This window comes from Mirounga leonina, unplaced genomic scaffold (genome assembly GCF_011800145.1).
Source record: "Mirounga leonina isolate KUSES-001 unplaced genomic scaffold, KU_Mleo_1.0 Mir_97, whole genome shotgun sequence".
Classification (NCBI taxonomy): Eukaryota; Metazoa; Chordata; class Mammalia; order Carnivora; family Phocidae; genus Mirounga; species Mirounga leonina.
Window position 1 is genome coordinate 5,788,917 of NW_023270889.1, and position 12,900 is coordinate 5,801,816.

Here is a 12,900-nt window from a genome sequence, read left to right on the forward strand (position 1 = left end):
ATAGCAAATATTAATAAAGGGCCACTTAAAGATTGATGTTAAAATTTGCTAGGTGTAGAAATAAAATAATAAGATTTATAAATTGGATCAAGACCTCTTGTTTTTGAATTTACAACTTTTAAAAAATTAATACTAATTTTAAGTATTAAAATAGCCCCACATTGTCTTTTCTGGGTTAAAAAATTTTTTTCACCTTCAAGGACGCCAAGGGAAAAGAATCATATTGATAAATAGATGAAAAATGATCTTTGAAAAGGAATAACTAATTTCTGAAAACATTCTTATACTACAATAGGCATCCTTCATTTATGAATGTTTTAAACAATTAATATTGAGTATTTAGAGGGTGTTAAATCTCTAAAGTTACTGTAAGGATGAAGAAAGAAAGGACTATGCATGTAGATTTTTTATCTTTTCAAGAGAAAAAGCATAATAACTAGTTCATAACTACAAAATCTTTGGTGTAAAACTGGAGTTCCTCAATGAGAATAATCTTTTTGTTGTTTAAACCTTTTTTTTTTTAAGATCTTATTTATTTATTTGACAGAGAGAGACACAGCGAGAGAGGGAACACAAGCAGGCGGAGTGGGAGAGGGAGAAGCAGGCTCCCTGCTGAGCAGGGAACCCGATGCAGGGCTCAATCCCAGGACCCTGGGATCATGACCTGAGCCAAAGGCAGACGCTTAACGACAGCCACCCAGGCGCCCCTTGTTTAAACCTTTGAAATGAGCAATACTTGGTGATGTTTTTAAAAACATTTTTCTGAATCCTTCAAGATTAGTTCCTGGAGGACAGAACTGGTTGGATTCTTTTGTCACCAACAGAGTCTTTATCAGTCTGGGTCTCGGCAATATATAAATGGTACATCCAGTTTAGACACTTTGAGGAGCGTCTCATAAAGGAACTATTTATAAAGGGCTGGACAAAATGTAAAAATGGGGCAAAAGAGAGTGCAACCCCTTGCATCTAGTTAAAGTGAGGCACATTGCCACCCCAAGATCCAAAGGGAGAGAGGGGGCAATGCTCTGTGTGGGAAGGGTCTTGGGTCTGGTTGGTTGAGGGGGACAGCAGCCTGCAGTGACCCACAGGGAGCTGCCCTAGGGAATACATAGCTATTTATTCCACACCTCTGATCTGTCAGTGCATCCCCTTGGCCAAAGCCAACTGGAAACCAGAGAATAAGGAGCTCACCAAGGCAGTTCATGCTGGTCAGTCTTCGGGTTCAAAGGAGGGTGGAGAGTGAATCTGGAGGGGCAAACAGATGGTACCTAGCAGATTTCTCCCTTTCCATTTCATTCTTCCTTTTCGTTTTTTTTTTTTTTTCCTTTCTTCCTTCTCTTGCATTTATTTATTGAGCATCTATTATGTGTGAGGCAGTGCAAGTAGGAACTGAGAAGGTACGGAAAGAGAATGAGAAATCCTGCTACAGTAGTGAGATCCTATAGATCTGTTTCCTCTTTATTATAAAACTATAAGCTCATTATATATAGTTTCGAAAATGCAGAAATAGACAAGACAGGAACGTAAAAATAGTCTGTAATCTCATAACTCAGGGTAAGTGGTAATGTAGTCCTCTAACTCACTAATGACATTTTCATGTATTTTTTCTGTGTAAATATGTTTACAGGCAGCACTCAGTTACATATTCGAGTCTGTTTTGGGGTCGAATGTGGCAAAATCAAATACAGTGTTGGGGCAGGCAGTATGAGCAGTATGAAATGTTGGTTTTCCAGATGTCTTAAGAAAGTCTGAATTCAAGACATGAAATACAGTTTAAGGGCATCTTTATATAATGCACAAGTTCAATTGTTTTAAGTCAAACATATAAAAACTCAGAACCACTTTTTTGTATGTGTGTTATTTACTAAATTGAGAGCATTCAATTTGTACCTTTTTTTGGATAGCAAATTGAAGAGTCTACTCAATGACTTACCTCTTTCAACACCCGAAAATCCTTTCTTAAACACCTTAAATCAATTTATATTTTGTACAAGAAACCAAATACTTTTTTTAAACAGTGAAAAAAGTGTGCTCTTTGTTGAGATGCTTGAAAGGAATATATTCCAATGGGATACAAAGACAGGTCCTAGGGACAAAGCTGCCTCATAAATCATACTAACCTCATAAATCTAGGTTTTACCTACATGCATAGTGACCTTCTGCATTTGCTTATGTCTTAGAATTTTTTTTATAGTCCCCTTATGTGTTCCATTGTCCATGTACACATAGTGTCTATTAGGGAGGATAAATATGACACTGACTTAAAGGATTCAGAAATCTGATTTAATGGGTGGCTTTAAGTGGTAATTGGCTAAGGGTAGTTTTTAGTGTTCGTTAGGGTAAAGGCTGAGATGCTATAGCAAAGAGAAGGCTAAACTTAGTGGCTTAAATAATTTGGGAGCTAATTTTTCCTTCATGTAACAATCCAGCCTGTCTAAGCTGGTGGAACATCTCTTCTCATTAGGGTTAATCAAGAACTAAGTCCCTTCCGTTTTGTTATTCCATCTCTTTGGACATGGTCTTTTTCTGCACGATTGAAGCCACTTTCTTGTTTCCTTGATGCGATTTACAGAATGTGAGAAAAGCCAAATTCCAGAGAGACCAGCCTGACTTAAGTTAGGGATGATTTGGAAATTGTATACATCTTTCAATCACACTCCATTGGCTCAAACTTGGTCATATGGCCACATGTGGCTGTAAATGAGGTTGGGAAATGTAGTCACCAGCTGAGTGGCCATGCATCCAGGAAAGAGAGAAGCAGCATTTTGCCAAAATATCATAGAATATCAAGAATATCAGAGAGAGGGGCGCCTGGGTGGCTCAGTTGGTTAAGCGACTGCCTTCGGCTCAGGTCATGATCCTGGAGTCCCGGGATCGAGTCCCACATCGGGCTCCCTGCTCAGCAGGGAGTCTGCTTCTCCCTCTGACCCTCCTCCCTCTCATGCTCTCTGTCTCTCATTCTCTCTCTCTCAAATAAATAAATAAAATCTTAAAAAAAAAAAAAAGTTGTGCGTCATTTAATTGACAGTACTTTTAAAAAAAGAATATCAGAGAGAGGCCCAGAAGAGGAAGATAAAGTCACCAGATGGAATCCTAAAACACATCAAATGTTCATTCCTACCACCTGAATCATAATTTTTTGTTATTTATAGAATATATTATTTTAGTGATGGGAAGGGGTAATAATTACCTGAATTGATGGGAAGATTTTGAATGATGTTGCAGTGAAGAGAAGATTTTAGTTTATATACTTTTTATTTAAATAAAATAATTATTCTATAATAGAAATATAGACTGTTCCCTAATGCAAGGTGTCAACATTCTTCACACCCTCTTGGCAAGTTTCCTTAAATTCTGAAGCAGTGAGTGTATAATCTGAGCATGCATAAAAGTCACCTGAGGTGGTTGTTAACATTGCATATTATTAGGGTTCCCCTTAGAGATTGATTTAGTAAGTCCGGGGTAAGTCTGAGGAATGGCCTCTTAACAGGGACTATCACTGTTGCAGAAGATCGAGGGCCACATTCTGAAAACCCAGATATGGCCTGGGCTACAAACCTGTTTTCTGGTGCTCAGAGAAAGAAATTTTCATCTGCACCAGGAATTCAGTCTGGGATAATTTCCCTTCATTATCATTTTTATTAAATTCATTATTCATCTCCTGCTGGAAAATTGGGCACTAAAAAGCTGGTTTAATGAAGCAATAATGAGGTAAAAAGTCTTAGCCATTTAAGATCAGGACTGTTCTGTTCTACCCATAGGTTTCTTTTTTTTTTTTTTTTTAAAGATTTTATTTATTTATCTGAGACAGAGAGAATGAGAGAGACAGAGAGCACATGAGAGGGGGGAGGGTCAGAGAGAGAAGCAGGCTCCCCGCCGAGCAGGGAGCGGGAGGCAGGACTCAATCCCAGGACTCCAGGATCATGACCTGAGCCGAAGGCAGTCGCTTAACCAACTGAGCCACCCAGGCACCCTACCTATAGGTTTCTATATCTAACATTTCCCATTTTGTTTGCAACTTTTGTACCTGATTAAATTTATATATTTATTTATTTTTTAAAAGATTTTATTTATTTATTTGACAGAGAGAGAAAGACAGCACAAGCAGGGAGCTGCAGAGGTAGAGGGAGAAGCAGGCTCCCCACTGAACAAAGAGCTGGATGCGGGGCTTGATCCCAGGACCCTGGGATCATGACCTGAGCGGAAGGCAGACACTTAACCGACTGAGCCACTCAGGCGCCCCTGTACCTGATTAAATTTAAAACGCATCCTTTTATTTTTCAAAATGTGCTTTCTCCTCGCTCCATGCCTAAGACTTGATTTTTTTTCCCCTCAAGCCTCAGCCCTTTCTTCTTCTTCCCCAGTGTCACCAGTTAATATCATACTATTCTTTCACTAATTGGGTCTTGATTCGACACTCCCATGTCTCTAGGCCTCGCAGACCAGATAAACTTCTCTGGGTTGGCAGAAGCAGAGAGAAAGGAGAAGAGATCAAGATACTGACATGTTGTGTGTGTCCTCCAGATGGGCCCTTGCTGCCTATCCCCAGTCCTTGGTAAATTCCCCACTCCCACTTCTGGACCCGAGGTGGGAGCAATACAACCCAAACAGATGTGAATACTGTGGGCCTTTAATGTCTGTTCCACTTCCCATGTTTGGATTGGGTTAAGGGATGAGGTAAGAGAGGAGTAAATACTATTAACAAAAAAGTATATTAATTAGTCCTTCAAATATCATCACGACCCGACAGGAACCTGGGTAGTGGGGACAGAATGCCAGGAGCAGCTTGAGGAAGGGCTGCATTTAAGGGACAGGCAGGGGATCAGTGAGGTGCCAAGGGGAGGACTGGATAGAGAAGAGCCAAGAAGGTGTGGAGGACGCCCCCGGGCGGGGTGCGTTTCAAGAGGACAGCGCAGTCTATCTGGAGCGTTTTCTCAAATCAGGGCCCATTTCCTTACTTTGAGACTAGACTTACTTTTGATGCTTTTAAGATAAGGAATGAGATGAAAGTTTCAGAAACGAAAAGGAAGACCTGTCAAAGGGCTGTTATGCTGCCTCTTCACTCTGCCCCCACCGTATTTGAAACTCAACTGCCCATACGGTTTCAGTCCTGGGCAGCCCTGGCTTGCGCTGCTCGGTTCTCTCGACCGCGCTTGCCGCGGTGCCGCCTTGAGAATCCACTGCAGCGTCCGGAAGCCACACGCGGGGGCGCTGCTCCCGCCAGTGACTCAGCATGGCGCGGGTACTGGAGCTGGGGGCGGGGAGCCTCCCCAAGTCGGGGGACTCCAGCCGGCCGCCTCTGCGCTGGGCTCTGTGCCGGCAGAGACCTCTGAGCTGCACGGTGCTCTGAGGCTCACACACCCCCCGTGCCCCCCCCCCCCCCCAGTCCTGCCGCTTCTCTTTGCCTCCCGGGGTGTCAGGCCCGCATGGCAGCGGGAGGCCCTTCCCTGCCCACTCCTGCTACCTTCTCCCTTTTGCTTCACAGACTTTTCTCGCACGTGAATTCTTTTTTTTTTTTTTTTAAAGATTTTATTTATTTATTCATGAGAGACACAGAGAGGCAGAGGGAGAAGCAGGCTTCCCGCCGAGCAGGGAGCCCGATGCGGGGCTCGATCCCAGGACCCTGGGATCATGACCTGAGCCGAAGGCAGACGCTCAACCATCTGAGCCACCCAGGGGCCCTCTCGCACTTGAATTCTATCTTAGCATATGCTTCGTGAAGGACTTGAACTGGCACAAGATCTTTATGAAAAAAGTTCCTTCTTTTTTCCAAATGTCTGTGCATTCTTGGACACATCTCCTCCTCCCCCAACCCTTCCATGAGAGAGCAGACCCGGCGAATGTTGTCTATCATGCTGAGGGTCAACTTCAAAGAGGGAGGAATGCTTTGAGTCTTTTTAATGACCTCTTTTAGGCTGGACTTTAATTTGGAACATGGAGGGTTTGTTTGTTTGTTTTTACAAGATCTTGGCATGCACTGCATATTTCATCTGTTGCCCTGTCTTTAAGTATTCTTCTTTGCTTCAAGATAACAAAAAATCATTCACAATCTGCTATTCTCTTGTAGCCCATAAGAAAGAAGAAAAAAATCATAATATGGTGAGTGCCAGAATATTGCTTTAGGTCCCTCAGATCTCTTACAACGCGGGCTAACCGTGTCAAATACCTCTGAAAGATCCATAGGCTCAGAACCGAGCCAGGTGTCCTTGCATTGTGTGCTCATGTCAGTTCAGTTTTGGGAAGATAAAGGCACAGAAGCCAGGCTGAGCAGGGTCAAGATGGTAATGGGAAGCGAAGTGGACACTTCAGGAAATTTGATTGAGAAGGAAAGTGCTTCACTTATTTGGTCAAGAGAGGCTTTTCTGGGGTGCCTGGGTGGCTCAGTCAGTTAAGTATCTGCCTTCGGCTCAGGTCCTGATCTTGGGGTCCTAGGATCGAGCCCCGCATCAGGCCCTGTGCTCAGGGGTGAGTCTGCTTCTCCCTCTGCCTCTGCCCCTTCCTTGTCCACCCTCCCATCCCCCGCCCTGCGCTTGTGCTCTATTTATTTGACAGAGAGAGAGAGAGAGGGAGAGAGAGAGAGCATGTGCACAAGTAGGCAGAGCCGCAGGCAAAGGCTTTTCTTTTTATCATCCTCCTCCCTGCCTCTCCCCCTCCCTTTTTCCATCCTTCCTTTTCCTTTTCCCCTTTTTCTTCTAATCCATCTTCCTGTTTTCTAAAAAAACCAAGGTAAAATAATATTTGGAAAAAATTTCAAACACTGGGGAAATATATGTTGTTAGAAGTTCCTCATAATTCTACCCTCTGGGAAGCAGGAGTTCTCAATATCGGTTGCATATTAGAATATCTAGAGAGATACTTGAGCCTGATGTCAAGCCCACAGCCCATGTCAAAAACATGGCACCCAGATATCAGCATTCTTTAAGATTCTCTAGGTGGTTCCACTACACAGTCACGGTTGAGAACCACTGTTCCAGGACTTTGCTACTCCAAGTGTAGTCTGTAGACCAGTGGCATGAGCATCAGCATTTAACAGAATCTCAGCTCTGCATTTTAACAAGATCCCTTGATATTTCATATGCACTATAAAAATAGAGAAGCACTTTCTATAGAAAAATCATAAAAAGCAATAAGGAAGACTTTTTTTTTTTTTAAGGTGGCATTGATTCATGCTTATAGACTGAGAGGAAAAAGCGATAAAGGGGAAAAAATAGAAAGTATAAAACAGGATGTCATAATTGGTAGGGGATTGTCCCAGAAGTGGTGGGAGGTATAGAGCTGACAGCCTGTTGGGAAAAATGAACTTTGAAGAGGAAAGGGTATTTGTCATCTTATGACCCTGGAAGGAAGGATGATAGACTTACAAGCAGATCTGAGGGCGGGGACAGCAGTTGCCTCCTGATGGCTTTTGTTTTCTGCTTTCCTCTGGGAAGAAAGAGGAGAGGTCATCTGCTAAAAATGAAGAGGGCAAAGAGGACTAATGGCTACTGAACACTCACTTTGTGTCACACAGTCTTGTTTTTTTTTTTTTTTTTAAGATTTATTTATTTATTTGAGAAGGGGGAAGGGGCAGAGGGAGAAGGGGAGAGAATCTCAGGCAGACTCCCCGATGACTCTCTCTACCCTGAGATCATGACCTGACCCAAAATCAAGAGTCGGTTCCTTAACTGACTGAGCCATCCAGGCGCCCCTCACACAGTGTTTTACATACAAAAATCATATGTAATCCCTCCAACAGCCCTATGACGATTCTGTTATCCAGATGGGGACATTGATGAGGAAAAACATCTGTAAACATCTGTCCTGAGGTTCCTTCTCTATGTCTTCACTCCTTGGGTGACATGACTCAGTCTCCGGACTGTAAATGTTATCCACACGACCTCTAGTCCCCGATCTGTGCTACAAACTCCCCCCAGTCGTCAACTTGACCTTTCTAAAATGGTGCCTGCCTGATGGGTATCCCAAACTAGGCAGAAGAGAACTCATCCCAAAGCTGCACCCCAGCCTGGACCGCACTCACCATAATAAAGCTGAAAAGCCAGGACTTCTCCTGGTGGTGCTTCCTCCCCTCCCTTTACCCGTCCCAGGTCACTAAGGAATCTTGTCAACTTGATCTCCCTAGTATTCTGAGTCCCTGCACTTGGCTAACATCTCCGGTGTTACTGGGCCAGCCTAAGCCACCGTCGCCTCCTGCTGGGCCAACTGCCCTCTCCTCCCTTGCCATTGACTCCCTCTGACCTGTTCTCTGCCTCTCAGCCAGAGTGAGGTGTGTGAGTGTACGTGGCCATTTAACATCATACCCCCAATCAGGGTGGTATAACCACCCCATCACAGCTGCTCCGAGAGTGATCAATCATTTGCCGATCTTGTTTTACCGATGTTCACACCTTCACATTTTTCTTTCTTTCTTTTTTTAAGTCTTTAAAAGCAAATCCAAGATATTCATGTCATTTCAATCATAAATATTTCAGTGGATAGCTCTCATGGAGAAGGATTTTTAAAAGAACTAGAAGCAGAATGATGATGGCATTCTTAGTGCCCCAGTATGCTGTCCACGTTTATATATTTTATCGCATTTAGCCTTCACAGTGGTTTTGTGGGGTGGGCATTGCTAGATGATTTTACCTACAAGAAAACGTAGATTTAGAGAGTAAGGGACTTGCCCAGAGGGCTGAAATTTGAATCGGGAGTCCTTAAATTCCGTGGTGGTCACCCTTCCCACCTAGTCCCTGTTCCTCTTTCCTACGTGTGAGGGCTTCTGTCCTCATTCCTTAGTGCCTTGCATCTTGTGATCTTGCACTACTGTAAGAAAAGAGAAAATAAAAATGGGAACAATCCATATATTTTCATCGCTGAAAAAACAAAACAAAACCCATATAGTTTCAGATTTTCCTAAATATTTTCCTCCCAAAATTTAGGAAAAACATTATTATGCTGCCATCTTCTGGATCTTTTGAAATCTAACACATCAACAATGATACAGACCATTTAAAACCAGTTCTGTCCCGCTCTTTCTAATCTAGGGCTGACATACTAAACTGTGTATAATTAAAAGTATTTAGTTAATTGGAAAATTCTTTAAAAACTTAATACCTATCAAATAGGAAGTCTAAAGCTATATGTATTTATATATATAAATCTCAAAATATAAGTTATTTTTCTTTATAGGGGATGGAGACAAACATACACAGTAAAAATTTACAAGTAATTCAGCAGCCATTAATTTCAACCTCATCCAATGATAGTTTTTAAGATTAATGTTAATAGAGGTGGTGGGTAAAAAAGCTATTCATTGCTGGTGGGAGTATAAATTATTATAGTCCTCTGGGAAGGCAATTTGACTACATATATAAGAAATAAAAATAAAACACGTGTAACTCTTGGCCCAGCAAACTTACTTTATGAATTAATCCTACATATATTCTTTTTTTTTTTTAAAGATTTTATTTATTTATATGACAGAGAGACACAGCGAGAGAGGGAACACAAGCAGGGGGAGTGGGAGAGGGAGAAGCAGGCTTCCCGCGGAGCAGGGAGCCCGATGCGGGGCTCGATCCCAGGACCCTGAGCCGAAGGCAGACGCATAACGACTGAGCCACCCAGGTGCCCCTAATCCTACATATATTCTTATTGATATATGCAAAGATGTATATATGTGAAGAATGTACAATCTCACATTGTTTATAAAGGACTAGAAAAACCCAGAATACTTAAGCAAATGTGTTACTACACCTGTATGTAATTCTGTGAAGTTGGATGAAAATAATGTTGTAGTTGTTAATATGCTGGTAATAATAACTGATCTTGTAAGATTTTTTTTAAAAAGACGTTTTTAAAAAATACTTTGGCCCAGAACTGGAAATGCAGTTTTGCATGCTATGCTATGCAAAATAAGTACCCTTTCCTATTTTTTTTTTTTTTTACCAGCAGACATTTATGTAGTAGAATCTACATTTGATTTCTGTCACTAGAAGAATGATACACTCAGATTTTTAAGAATGGAACATGAGGCAGTAAAGTATAATCTTAGCTTCATAATCTGATACTATAAATAAGATAAAAATGATTTGAGTGTAAGTTATATTGTGTGGTTTTTACTCAAGAAAAATTTAAATTAACAGGAAGAAAACTTTGGTGCTCTGTGAAATCCGTACCATGAGGCTAAATTTATAGTGCAATGTCTTTTTACTTACTCATTATTTAATAATAAAATATTAGAGTAATCATGACTGATATTTATTGAGTTTTTTCTATGTGCTGAGTGCTGTTCTAAGTGCTTAGCATTGGAGATGTCGGTTGACTCCTCCAGGACTCTGGAAAGACAGTGTAAAGATAATATTCCTTCTTATTTAATAAAATTGAGAGTAAGGGAAGCTGAGTGACTTGCAAAGATCACACAACCAGCAAAGGGTCAAATCAGGAATTGAGTCTAAATACTTTGAATTCCTATGCAGTGTTCTTTCTGTTATACCCAAAAGGGTCAAAGGGAAAAAATCAGTGCAAATGTCTGTACCGAAATGTTTCATAACATGTAAGACGTGCTAGGCCCGCTGCTAGGCTCATCGTAAGTACTCAGAAAATACTGACCATAATTCTTGTTGTTGTTATTATTATGCTAAAAGGAAACAAGCCTAGGTATTTTTCTGAATGACACTGACAAGCATCCTTTCCCCACAACTCTTCCACTGAAAATTCTCAATTGCATTGTAATGTTTTCATACTAGTATGCAGCGTAAGACCCCTGAGGGCAGGTGTTTGGTCTGTTCTGTTTACTGCTACACCCTGACGCCTAGGTCACAGCTCAGACTCAAATGCTCAGCAAGTATTTAGTAAATAGATTGGGAAACTGGAAGTTTTTCTTGTTCTTCTTTTCTTTTCTTTTTTTTTGACTGTGACATCGTTGGCCTACTATTGGTCTGCCATTCTGTATAATTTTTTTTTTAAGATTTTATTTATTCATTTGCGAGAGAGACAGAGAGAGAACAAGCAGGGGGAGAGGCAGAGGGAGAGGGAGAAGCAGACTCCCTGCTGAGCAAGGAGCCTGATGCGGAACTCGATCCCAGGACCCTGGGATCATGACCTGAGCCGAAGGCAGAAGCTTAACCATCTGAGCCACCCAGGCGCCCTGCCATTCTGTATAATTTGTATGCTTTAGAGTAATGCTTCTCAAGTCTTAGTGGTTATGAAACTTCCTTGTCCAACATATAGATACCAGAAAAAAAGTAGATCCCTAGAAAACTTCATTAAGTATTTGTATACCTTGATGAATACACCTCCACCCAGGGTTTGGTTTGGGCCTCAAGACTGATGATGCCATGCACACATCAAAAGGGTATAAAAATACATAAAGAAGTTTCTGGGGATAAGATATCCCCTGGGTAGGCTTCCCAGCTGGCCCGAGAATGGTGTGAGAACAGGGAGAGGGGCTGGCTTGATGTTTTATTGTGATTTGGGTGTGAGACTGGGGTCTCTTCCAGGAAGCTGCACACATCACTTTTGCTGGCATCTCCTTGGCCAGAGCTTAGCATCATGTCCTCGCCTAACTGCAAGGGAGATTATAAAATGTAGTCTTCACATCATCATGTGCCCAGTTCAACATCAGAGTTCCATTACTGCATAAAAAGGGAAGAATGAACATCAGGGGACCAAAACACTCTTGGATCCAGTTACTGAATGACATTAGGTGGAATAACATTAATTATTTCAAGTCTTCTGTGTATAGTTTGCTACTTTTATAATTTCTAGTTAGTGTTCCAAAGGTTGCTATTTTGTAACTTATTTATGGGTTTTAATATGTTCCATAGCATACTAGGTAGGCTGGGGAGATGAAGTTTAATGGAACAGAAAAGGGGGAAGGTGCTTGGGTGGCTTAGCTGGTTAAGCCCCTGACTCTTGATTTCAGCTCAGATTAATGATCTCAGGTTTGTGAGATTGAGCCCCGTGTCAGGCTCGGTGTTGAGCAATGGGGCCTGCTTAAGATTTTCTTTTTCCCTGCGCTCCTCCTTCCTCCCCCCGCCCCCCCAAATAAAGAAAACTAAGATTTATTTCTGGCAATATGCCAGGTACCTGATTGGAGACTTTCATATATATTTTCTCATTTGGACAAGGCAAGAGAGACAAGCAGAAAGAATTATTTCATTCAGGGCCAATCATTGGCAAAATGGTAAAGAAGGCAGTTTTTTTTTTTTTTTCCATAACTCAGGTTTTCACTTTCAATAGGTCTTTTCTAAAACGTGTTTTTTTTTTTTCCCCAAGATTTTATTTATTTGTCAGAGAGGTAGAGAGAGAGGGAGAGAGCGAGCACAAGTAGGGGGAGTGGCAGGCAGAGGGAGAAGCAGGCTTCCTGCTGAGCAGGGAGCCCGATGCAGGACTCGATCCCAGGACCCTGGGATCATGTCCCGAGCCGAAGGCAGATGCTTAACCGACTGAGCCACCCGGTGTCCCTCTAAAACGTGTTCTGTGTGTCTATTCTTTTACAGCAAAATATCCAACATAGAACATAACTGAAAATACTCTGCTGTGCAAAATGGTATGTAGGACTTAAGTACAAGTGGAAACGTCATTTGTCCAAATAAATACTTAGACATAATCTGGGGTCTTATAAAATAGTATTTCAATTAGATGGTTTCTAAATCTGATTGGTTGAGTTGCCTGATCTCTGGACCCCAAATAACAGTCGTTCTTTCCCTGCCCAAACTGAAATAACCAAAATGTGGGAGCATCAGGGCCGGTGGTTGGTGTGATTGCACTTGGTTCCTTTTCCTAAACTTTTCCCTTCCATCATACAAAAATGAGTTGACTTGGGTAAAAGACAATAGAATTTTCTCAAAGGAGAGTGGTTCATATGGTAAATATGGTGAGTATTCTACACGAATCCCTTGGTTCCTATTTCTAGTGAGATTG